Below are 12,409 nucleotides of genomic sequence, written 5' to 3'. Positions count from 1 at the left end.
CCTTTTACAAAAAGCATATTTCTTTCTGCTTAAAGCTTCCATGACCTCTGGCTGGTTGATGTGAAGCAGGTTGGCATTATGGAAGAGGAACAGCAGAAATCTCTCATACCATGCCTTCACTTTGATCTGAGGCTCAATCCGAATGTCACACACAGCTGAGCAATGTGATGATTCAGAAAATTGGCTAACTAGAGAAAAATGTTATAAGACAGTGTCCTACTAACAGTGGGGTTGGCATCTGGTAGAGCTGTGATGAATCTGCATTTGGTCAACCATCTTTTCACGAAGAATAAATAAGAAGACAACATTTAGTGCTCACAGCTTTGGGTTAGGTTTTGTCTGGAACTTAGCAGATGTGAGGATGTGAGAGTAAAAGCTCCACATAAAGGCCAAAAATGTGGAAGAGTCAGGCTTTTCAGTGCTGCCTGGCTCATTGTGTCTTTTTCATGGGACTCACACATTCCTTACTTTGAGTTATCTGTGGCCAAAACGGAATTTCCAGCATTAAAGCCATTCAAGCCATTCCATTACAAAAACAACAACTTCTAAAGACAGGTATTGATTTTAAAATAACATTTTTCATGCTTAAAAAAGAAGGAGCATCTTCCTTTCAACATTAAAAAAAAAAAGATTCATTTTCAGGCTGAAAAAGCTCATTAAATATTTCATTTGCATTTTGGTGTGGGCTTTTTTTTTTTCCTTTTCTCTATGTTTTGAAGATGGAGATGTTGAAGACTGCAGACATATTGAACAGACTGTTCCACAGGTCCATGCTCCCCATAATTTTTTCCGCCCTCACTAAAAATAACATCTAAAAATAACAAACTTGACTTTGTAATGGATGCATATCATTATTTAAAATAGATTTCTGAACATTTTGGATTTTTTTTTTCTGTTTAAACTCTCCAATTTTAGAGAAGTTTGTTGGTTGTGTTTTCAAGTATTTCCTTTTAAAAATCATTTACTGTTACGCAAACAGGCATGTGGTCTCTTCAACCTTAATTTAGAATATCCATCTCCAGAGAACCCAAGACCCTAACTTTAAAGATAAACTAAGGCTGTTAGTTTCCCCAAGGAATTTGCTCTGCAGACACAGCAGCAGCAGCCGCTCACCAAAATGACAGTAGTGTCACAAGTTCAGTGATATACAGACTTTGGTTATAAAATGACAGAGACTTAAAAATTACTTGAATAACTCTGACTTGGAATACTTAAGCCTGGTTCTTTAGTTTTAGTTTTCCTACTTCAAAAGTCCTTCTAAGATGCTGTACTAGTGGTGCTGTTAATAGATCACTGCCAACCAACCCCCCCAGCAATTAAAAATCTCTTGCCACAATTTTTAGCTCTGCTTTCTTTTTCACTTCTGATGTGGATTAAAGTCTGCAGTCACAACTCTGATAGTTTGAAGACATTTGATCCTACAGTATTTATCCATTATTGGCTTTGTTTACCCAAGGGAAAATTAAGTGCTATGCCTCAGAGCAGTGAGATTTGTAATACTCTGATGCTTTCAGTGATCTCTGACAGATGTGAGTTGTTGGGAAAAAAATGAAAAGCTACTTCTCTGCCTTAAGAAGTCAGCTTTGCACATTGCCCTTGCAGGTGCATATGTAATTTGCCAGGGAAACTGTACAGAGGTGAAAATGGTTGTAATGAAATGACGATTCAGCGTCACTTAGCTAACAAAAATCTTTTGTGTTATGGAAAATCATCTTTCACTCTCCTCACTGTCTTCCTGCTTGGGTGACCCAATGAGACACAGTTAGGGAGCTGCAGTTTGCTTGCTCTGCAGAGCACGCTTCTCTGAAGACAGTCTCTGAAAATTTCTTGGCTCTTAAATTTAGAAGCTGTAGGGCACATTTACCCTGCAGGAGGACACTGGTAATGAAAGCCAGCTTCTCTGCAGCTGTGTGTATTCTTGCTTAAAGAATTGGTAGGAGATCAGAATGCCCAGTTTTAGTAAGTTAGTTTTAAGTAAGTTTTAGTAAGTTAGTAAGTTACTTGTCATAGAAGTATACACAATAATTTTGAAACCTATTTAATTTTTATGCTATAAAAACCTATATAATTTTTTATACTTAGTTGTACATAAAAATGTATCTAAAATATAGCAGGGTAACTAAGTAGTATTTTCTTCTTGCAATATTTTGCCTGAAGTAGGGAAGTGTTCCATACCACTACTGTTTAATCTGAATAGAAAACTGAAGAGATACTCAATGGAAACCTGAATCCTCTCACTACCGTAACAAACAAACAGCTCTGCTAGCAGTGGGTGAAAAACTTCATTTTGACAAGTTTGGGTGGATCACGGACTCCCAATGAATTTCTAATCTCCTTAACACTCTTCAGGTTGAGAGTCAGTCCAAGAGGCTGAATCCAAGTCACCACAGGGGATCTTGGCAGTGTCTGTGCAAGCTCCTTCAGATTGATTCAAAACATTAGTCCCCAAAAAGCCATTCTCATATACTTGGTGAGGTGGCAACATGATATATTAATGGCCTGAATCATTACAGCAGAAAAGCAGAATAAGCATAAAAAACATATTAAAATGTAAAGCCTTGACCTACTCACATTTAAGAGAGAGCTGCTCTTTGGTATTAAGTTATGTGACCAAAATGCTACTAAAAAGATTGAGGTGATTTACACAGCACTGAGAAAAAGATCCCCAGAAATGTTATTATGGAATATCTGCTTTCAGAAAATAGGGAATACTATTGGGCCAAACCTCTCCCTCTTATACCAAATAGGACAAGTGTTACATGTATGGTTCCAGAAATTTTTGAATAGGACTGCAGCAAAATATTTCTGTTAACAGAGGAAGAGATCTTTTTAATTTTTCTTCTAATAGTTTAAAGTTATGTACCTATTTATAGGAAAGCTTATGAATAAATCTACAGATTAAGAAATTCCACGAGAAATCAAGATCAGAGCTCACTTTCACTGAAATTCCATCAGGAAGGAGAAACCCATTTTTAAGAATGATATATGTAATACCTAGGCAAAGGCAGGAAAAAAAAAAAGAAAAAATGTAACCTGAGTATTACAGTCCAGATCTGTCTCTGAAGTAAATCAGTGTATCTTCTGTTGAATCAGTAGAACTAATAGGTGAAAGTCACCAATTTGATGTCTAAAAAAATGACGGTAGTAAAAAGACCAGGATGGCAAAAGCCCAATTGCTTGTATACACATCTAAAATGTTCAGCATTCACACATAAGCAGGAATCAACAGCTACCTTTAAGAAAATTCAGCTTTGTTCCTTAATAAACAAACACAGTCAGGCTTAGTGAGCCAAGCAAACAACTGAGGGCATTTCTTCTGTACAAAGTATCATAGTAGCTTTCACATATGGCAAATAAAATTATGCATCTCACCAGTAGGGTTGATTATAAATGTTATCCATGAACAATGACTTGTATTTCAATAGATAGCAGCTGCATTTCTGTAAGGAATGCTACAGGATGTCAAAAGCAAAAAAAAAAAAAAAAAAAAAAAAAGGCCAGTCAGGTAAAGGGGAAAATGTAAGTTCCCAGTCCTGAGAAAAGAAAGAACTGGCCTTCAATTGTCTACTTAGCTCTTTGCACCCGGTCCTATTCAAATATGCAAGAATGATTGATTTAAGATAGTATGCAAAACTTCTCTCACTCTGTAAGAGTACAGTTACGACAGAAACATGTGTGCCTTGTTTTAAACAATCTCCATGAAAGAAGGGCACAGAATGCTCATTTGGACTAAAATTATTTCACAGATTATGGAATTTACTGTGTCTTATTATGAAAGTGGCTACCATCACAGATGTGAACTGTACAAACGGACAGAACTGATTGATTACCCCATAGATAAACTAATTTCACACATAATCAAGAAAAATTTACATCTGAAATATGGGAATAAGTACAGAATAAATCCAGTTTCAAGCATAATAATGAAGTTGTTCTAGATGTGTGAAGTGCAATTAAAAGTTTATCTCAAGTTGATAAGAAAATGATTGTTCTGAATACATTATTTTCTTTTTTTTTTTTTTCTTCCACCATCAGACATACCAGACTATTTTAGGGATGCACTATCACTTCTCTAGTAAATATCAACCCCAGCAAATGAAGTTCAAGACAGTATGTGAACTGACACAATGAGAGGAGTCTGCTCTTTTTTCTTTTTACAATAACATCAGGTCAATAATAGGGTTGTCTGTAGCATACATGCCACCAGTAGGAGCTAGTATGACTTGCGTAACTTGCATGACTAGTATAATACCTTGTTTGGAGCATGATGTAAAAATCATCATATGTTAAAAAAAGGAACTGTTTCCCTAAAGTTCAGAATTAAAAAAACTCCAACTTTGCCAAAGTCAAGGGGAGTTTAGCCACCAGCCGTTGACTTCTGGGAATTAAGATTTTCCAGAAGAGCTTCCATATAGGGCATTACTAGCAGGAATTTACATGGCAGCAGTGTTGAAATGTGCCAGCAGAAATCCAAACCTCTCTGTGCTCTACCTTACAAACCCATAGCAAGAGATCATCCTAGCTGCATGGAAAGGCAGATGGAGGGTAAAGTGGTAACAGGAGCAAGGCAGCAGAATTGTCTAGTTCTTCTGTTCATGTGCAGGTGACTTGGGAAAAGTGTTCCTGAAAGATAAATGTTCAGACAAGTGTTAAGAAGAGACTTGTATGGAAGAAGGAGGCCAAGGACTGCTCAGGTTTCACGCCTAGGACAAGCCCAAGAACAAATGCTGACAGTGAAAGCACAACTGATGCTCAATCATGCAACATAGGCTTCTTCTGCACATTTTTCCCCTGCACTAGATATCTTTGGCTCAATGTATTTTGGAAGATCTCCTGGAAGTTGTAAAGTTTATGTGGTTTATCTGGCTCTAAATCCAGAGCAAAATGAGAGAAATCTCAGTGTCCTGTAGCTGAGAAAATAAAAACCTTCCTTTTCAGGACAATGGAAGGAAGAATACCTTAATTACTAGCCTATGTTTAGTGCTGGAAGCATGGATCTGACCTGTTTCCCATTAGGAGCCAAGTGGTCTCAAAAGAAAGCGATGGCGGAAATGCATGTGGCAGGGGGGTTGGAGATTCATGATCCTTGAGGTCCCTTCCAACCCTGGCCATTCCGTGATTCTGTGATTTTGTGATCCCGTGATTGTATGAAATGTTCAGATGGGAAATCGTGCTCCGTTTTTGCTGTACTGCTTGCATGCTGTTTGCTGGACTGTTATGAATTCTAAACTATATTTTCTATTTGCCGTATGGGCAAAAATCCCTTGCCTAAAGCCATTCCCATGTGTGGTCTGAGGTAGGTTATCACAAAGTCAATCAGTCACACCTTCACGCACTGCCTCTGTAAGTCTGTGGGGTATGAAAAAAGCTATTTTAATACAAAACAATCTTATCTTCCTGTTCCTCTAATAAACACAAACTGCATCTCATATTTTCATCATAAGTACTCCCCTTTCCCTGGTTATAGAAACACACTGCGTGTGTTGGAAATGTTTTGTGAAACAGACCTGTATATCCTTTCACATTTCAACATACCCGATTTTCTTTTTTTTCAGCTAACCTGTCTACACACCACCTTGCTCAATAACTAAAACCATTGTCAGATATATGGAAAATAATGCCCGCGATGTTCGGCTCTTAAGTAGAAAGATTTTTTTAGGTTGAGGGACTGCAAGACCTTTTTGAGGGAAATACTAAGCATATAATGCTATTACAACATCTCAGAAAATCTTTTTCAAGGAAGCCTTAGTTCCATGCTGCATATATTCTCAAGGGTCTCTTAGAAATGACTAAGGAGGTGCTGCCTTCACTGTGTTTGTAGAGCACTTTCAACTACAATCTCTGTCCCAAACACAAGGTGAAAAGTCCTGTGATGTGTGCTGCTACCCACAGCTAATTTGAAACATTTAGCAAGGCCTGCAGTTCATTGTTTTAAAATCATACATCTTTAAATGGCACAGCTGTTCACCTCTGATTGCCAGCTAGATAACAGCTATAAAATACAAACCATAAGACAAATATTTCTGCAGATTTGGTAAGTTATAGCCATCCAACAATATTCCCTCTGCTGCTCAATATGCAAACACCCTTTCTACTGTTAGGTTTTATGACTGCGGAGGATGGAAGTTGTAAAGAATGTGATACCATTGTGCTGTATCATAAACTGCTATTTCACCAGATTCCCCAGTTTCTTGGGGGAAATCTAGTGCAAAAAAGCAATTTAAGTGGAAAAAAAATAATTTATTAGGAATACCTTTCTTCTTGGATACAGTTGAGTGCATTACCATAAATATGTTTTGCAAATACAGTGCTCTGAGTACAGACCACCCCTATTACGGCCAGTGAGTCGAAATATGGGGTTTGGCTGCATAATACTGCTTCTCCAGTTCTAACAGTTCTGCATTAATATGGTGTGAAAAACCTATATATAGAATGCTTTTGTTAAAATCAGATTATACTAATTCTATATGAAGTGCTTTAATGAAAAATGTTTAATGGCTGAAATACTATAAGACTGCAGTTAGAGTGCAGGTGCAAAAATGATATTCTACACTCCCTGGAGAGCAAACTTGTACATACTGTGAAATATCAATTAAAGTTTATAGTTGCCTGTACCAGTTAAATGTCTTTTTCATGGGAAATTTTCATCTTCTCTTATGAAACAATCACTTGGGTTAAAATGTGTACTGAATTATGTGGGCATTTTGAGTTATTAAGGAATAGATTTGTTTTACAAGCAAGCTGTGAGCATTCTTTGCAGTTTTTATGAGGTCATCTACATGACTTTTAAATGGCATTCTTGGCCAACCTCGATTCTCAGATCAGTTCATTAATTCACACAGCTGTCTTTAAAAAACTACAAGAATAATATATGCTGGAGTCTGGAAGAAAGAGGTGGATTTTGAAGCTGTATTTCAATCATGGGCCCTGTTGACATCATAAACTACGAGAGGACAGCCTAAGCTGTTTCGTGAACAGCAGCAAGCTTGTGGTTGAAATACAGTCCAGTTAATTGATTTCTTACAGAATATATGGAGAAAAGATGCAAAATTTCTCCTTTAAGCAAGTAAGTACACCTTCCATAAAGTGTTATCTGGAAAACGTACTCAATATTCAGTGTTAGCAGAGACCATCCCAACAAAATCTTGTATTCTGTGGCATATGCCATGGTGGTCAGCCTGCTTACACACTTCAGGATCTGAATAGAGAAGATCTGGATTTAATTTCTGACTGCCACACTTCCTGGGTGATGCTGGACAGGTGTCTGATGTCCGTGGACTTCTGTTCCACATCTTCATATTACTGAATATTACGCTTCTTGTTTTTCCTTCTTTTCTATTTTTCTTTTCTATTTCTTCTTGTTATACAAAAATGCCAGGGTTAGTCTCTCAGCAAATATTTGTATTTGTATTTGTATCTATATTTGTATTTGTTTGTATTTGTATTCAATGCTACCAGCTGAAACCTCAAAACCCTGCTGCAAAGAAAATCAAATCCTACGTATACTGGTACAAAAAACATATATTAAGGGGATATTTAAGTGAATGCAATCTTTTTTCTTTGTCCCTTTTCTTCTTATCTTTTTATCTTTTTATTTTTACTTTTTACTTTTCCTTTTCATCTTTATTTTCTCTTCCTTTTCCTTTCTCTTTGGAAAGTTTTAGAGAAGTATTTTAGAAAAAAAAAATTACAAGTTTTTGCTATAGAAGATCTTCCTATAGCCACAACCTAATATTTAAAACACAAATGTCTATCACATTTGTGTAAAATATTTGGAGTCTTGAAAAGGATTTCCTTACATTTACATCTAAATATATTGTTGTTCAGATAAGATTTAATGACACTCCAGATATGCAGACAGGCCTGGTAGGCTATGCCTTGGAATCTCTCAGATTTGAGTATGGAACTGTGTAAAGAAATGCAAGTCGTCTCACGCACAGTCACACAATACTGGAATCAGGGGCAGACAAGAGCAGCAGCTTAGTGAGACTAAAACTAACACTGTCCATCTCCCATCCTCAGAGCAAGAAACCTGGAAGAAAAAAAAAAGGAAGAGAAAGGTAGGAAAGTCCAGGTAAGACAAAGAGGAGAATGTGATAGCTGAATTCTATTACCATAACCTGCAAAGAAGTTGCTATGCACATTAAAATGCACAGAAAGCTCATAAATGACATTGTAACAGAGGACATCACCAAAGATTAGATATAGCTTAAATCAAGAAGGAATAAAATAGGATACATGCTCTGGAAAACAGAGAAACTGCTCTACCATTGTTTTTTGCCAGATCTCATAGCATCCCATGGAGGAGAAAAACACTGTGATCTCGCTAGCTATACTACTACAGAATCTCAAAAGAAATATGAGGTGATAATTTGAATACTAGCTACCTACTGATATTCAGATTTCTGAAAGGGTGCCTTCTTTCCTGAAGATTCATGCTAGGGCCTATCACTTATTTTTTGGCCTCTTTTACATTTCATGCTTCTCGTTATTGGCTAATTCTGTTTTCTGTTGGTGTTCCCCGTAAGACAAAACATCTCAATATCTCAATATCATTAGTAACAGACAATGTATGCAATCTACTGGCAGTTAGAGTAGTTGTTACAGTGGAGCGACTTGTTTCAAGCACTACATCCCAAACATCTCATTTACAGTATTTACAGTATCTTCTTTGTTTACCAGGGGATATGGCCATGCTTTCTCATACTCCCGTTTGCCAGTCAGGAGGCAAGATGTGAATCTTCAGCCTACATCACCTCACATACACAAGAAAGTGCTAACAGCTTTCAAGTACTGATTTACACTCTATATATCTGCTTTCCTATACTAAAATCTATAGTGGTATCTTTTAGCTTCAGGTTTGCAAGCTCTTGACAAGTGTGTATGTCCAGGTTGCACTTAAAATATCTTTGGAAGTGTCTGGAAAGAGCTGTAGGTTCAAGCTAGCTCTGGAAACCTCATTATGGTCCTTGACTCATGTGAGACGGCAGGCAAGACCATCATCATGTAGAACGTGAAGAGAGCTGCGTGGGACATGGGCAATAACATTTCATTCACTGCACATCCTGTGCCTGGTGAGGAAAAATGGTTTCCCCTTCAAGATCAAAATCCACACTTTTCAAACCAGAATCCCTGCCATTGAACGTAATGCAAAAGAACACCTAAACCATGGGTAGAGGCCCTCCTTGGCAGTGTTGGCATTCAGTGGAAAAGTAATCACACAGGTCATAAAATACGCTGTGCTGTAGCAGGCCATTTGTAACTGTGAAGCAGGGAAGACCGTGGCAGCACACGTGTATCTCCAGGCACTCTCGGAAAAGACTAAACATTGCTTCTTGTGATTCTCTGCATTTCCTGCTGGGAAATTGGCTGATATGTGGAAAGACACTAAAGATTCACTCTTCAGCTTTCTACCTTTGTAGCTACTTCACGCTTCTAAGGCCCAGAGCAGCACTGGCTATGGTGAGTGGTGTGGTTACTTTCTTTCTGCAGTCTTTGCTATGCTTGGCTGGCACAGGCCATTAAAAGGAAAGAATAACATGGCTGCCCAGCATTGCTCAGCTTGTCCGTGCCTTAACTGTTCATGTAATGGTACCTTCATTATATAACTGCCACACAATTCTGGATTTTCTGGCCTGATAGTTGGCTTCTTGGAAAGAAAACGTATTTCCAAAACCATTTTCTTCCATATATCATGATATCCATGAATGTTTTGAGTGTTTTCACCTAGCAGTTTGCTTTCCTTCTAATTTTCCCAAATGAACTTACTGCAAGTCCTCAGCACCTTTGAGCCTGCCACATCTAGCAGTTGAGAGGATGGCACCATTTCCAGTAGTTTTTTTCAGCACTATTTGCTTCCAGGAACATTTGAAAGTGTTCAAGTCACCTGCTCCAGTTCTCTGCCAGTTCCCTTCCAAACTCAGACTGCTTCAGTTGTTCCATTTTTCCCACTTATGTACTTTATTTCTAACACCGTGTAAAAAAGACATGACACAGGCCTTTTGGCAAGGATCCTTGGGGCTTTTCCTCCTTAGGTCATTTCCAGGACATAGTCACGTGAGACCAGCAATGACTTTAAAAGATTCACTCATCCTGCAGGCATGAATAGGCTTCAATAAGCACCGTGCTGCACAGATCCTTTGGGCCCCTCTCCTACTCAACAGGACACTGGGGGAAGCAGGCAGTCCTTAGCCATCGTAACAGCTTCTACGTGACTTCATCTTCTCCTACTGGCTAGAAGCAAACAGGAAAAGCAAACGGCGACACTTTCTTTTTTTTTTTGCAGCAGTTGTTCTAGTCTGCAGCTGTGTTTAATTAATTACTTGGGGAACTGAGATGGATAGAAGAGCTTTGAAAGCTGTTGAGAACAGAGCTGTCTGCAAGCTAATTATACTGTTACAGTAATCCCGTGGGATTCTTGGACTTTTCATCCTCTGACTGAAAAATACATAGCAAATCATCCAAGGATCCCCTATATTTTTGAACAAACAGCAGAGAAGAGTGCTAAAAAAAAACCAGGATCCAGTCAGGAAAGCTGATAGTTCTTTCAGCTTCTTAGCAGACAAGTCATAAAAGATAAAGTCTCAAGAAAATATACAGAGAATCTTCAAAGGTTTTTTTTTCCTTCACCCAAATGTTTATTTAGGTTTGATTTTTGTGCTTTAGGTAGCTGACATGATTCATTTTAACAAAAATACTTACTACTGATCAAAACCACTTGGGAAAGTTCTTTATAATGAACAGAGTTGCCAAGGAAGGAAAAACAACCAGAATGTCACTTAATACTTTTGCTCATTTGGGGATGAAGAATGTATATGTTAATACAGAAACATTACTGCCTCAGAGCCAAATGAAAGATTTTTTGAGGAGCTCACAGAGTGTACTTTTTTTGTCAGACCAAACTTTTACTGTAGGACATGCCAGGTTACACCTGAGAAACTACACCGAGAGGCAGAAGGGAAATGCTGTCTGAGTACCTGATGAATTGGGAGAACTGGTAACAACGCATAGTCCTTTCATAAAAAGCAGTGAGACAGGTCTCTTGCTTTGTGTGCAGAACTACACGCTGCAAGCTACTCATGCAGTCAAAACAATGCATGAATCACACTGAGAAAAGTAAAGATTAAAAATGAAAAATATCTTCCAGACTATGCCCCCAAAGTGTTTTTTTTTTCTTTTTTCTTTTTAAATCTATTTATCTCTGCATAAGCCTCAAAGACCTTTCAGCACATAACTCATTCTCCAGTGCAGAGGATTTGCCATCCTCTAAGATACACACATCTGCAAATCTATCAGAAATTAAAAAGTACATACGCAAGGTGAGTAAAACTGTGTCAGCCAGTGCCTAACGATAACCATCAGAGCCACTGGTGGTAAAGGTCTACTGAATTTCTATTCAAACAGAGAAGTGAGATAAGAGATGGCTACTTAGTATCAAGCTATATCTCTGTTAAAGCACCATCAGTTTCAATCTTAATATATAAAAAATGTGCCAGCTCAGCATGTTCTCTGGAGCATAACTGGTCTAAATATTAATGGATGCATTAAATAAAACGTTGAGACTTAAACTATATTTGTTAAAACTAACACCTGATCTGTTTTGTCTTCGAGTCACCTTTTCAAACACAAAAGTTATTCCATATTAGCAACAAGAATGCAGTGACACAATGATAGTTTCAGTGAACATATCTGAAGCTCCTTTATTTTTAGCTTTAATATGGTTAGCCCCACTAATGTAGATGCAATAGCCATTTCACTAGCCATTCACTAGTGACAAGTATTTTCAGAGCTGACTGTGAGGCAGCCACAACAGCAGCAGTTGCTGACACTGTGGGCGGACAGTGGAAATGAATTGTGGAATAAATCAGTTGTATGGGCAACAGAGGGGAGCAGGGGAGTAGTTAGTGTAATGTACTGGCTGCCATCACAGAGACAACCTATTTGGCTGATGTATGGAGAGACTTTTCTGCAATATTTCAGGTATCTAGAAAAGACAACATTTTTTTAAGCTAAAGTTATGCCTGACACATTCATTTAGGTCATGTCATTAATAATTGGGCCAAGAGGAAATATCCCAACACACAGAGTCAACAGAAAGGTTCTTAAAGCAGCTGCTGCAATGCAATGACTTCAAAGTCCAGTTGGCAATTTTCTCATGTCTTGATAAAACCTTTGTGGGGGAGTGTGAACTTGGCAGTATTTCTCTTCCCTCTCCACCCCTCAGTTTTCTTGCAAAGGAGAAACAGTGTGCTTTGAGTTTGGGATATATCGTAAAAGATACTATCAGCAGCTGAAGACTGGAGATGTCACCCCCTGCCCTCAAATTTGCTCCAGGTATGATCCCATGATGTCCTCTGAAGGTGACTTTTTTCTGAAGTGCATAAATGGAGGTATTCCCTTTGCCTGGACA

This window comes from Lagopus muta, chromosome 3 (genome assembly GCF_023343835.1).
Source record: "Lagopus muta isolate bLagMut1 chromosome 3, bLagMut1 primary, whole genome shotgun sequence".
Taxonomy (NCBI): domain Eukaryota; kingdom Metazoa; phylum Chordata; class Aves; order Galliformes; family Phasianidae; genus Lagopus; species Lagopus muta.
This window is presented reverse-complemented; position numbering follows the sequence as displayed.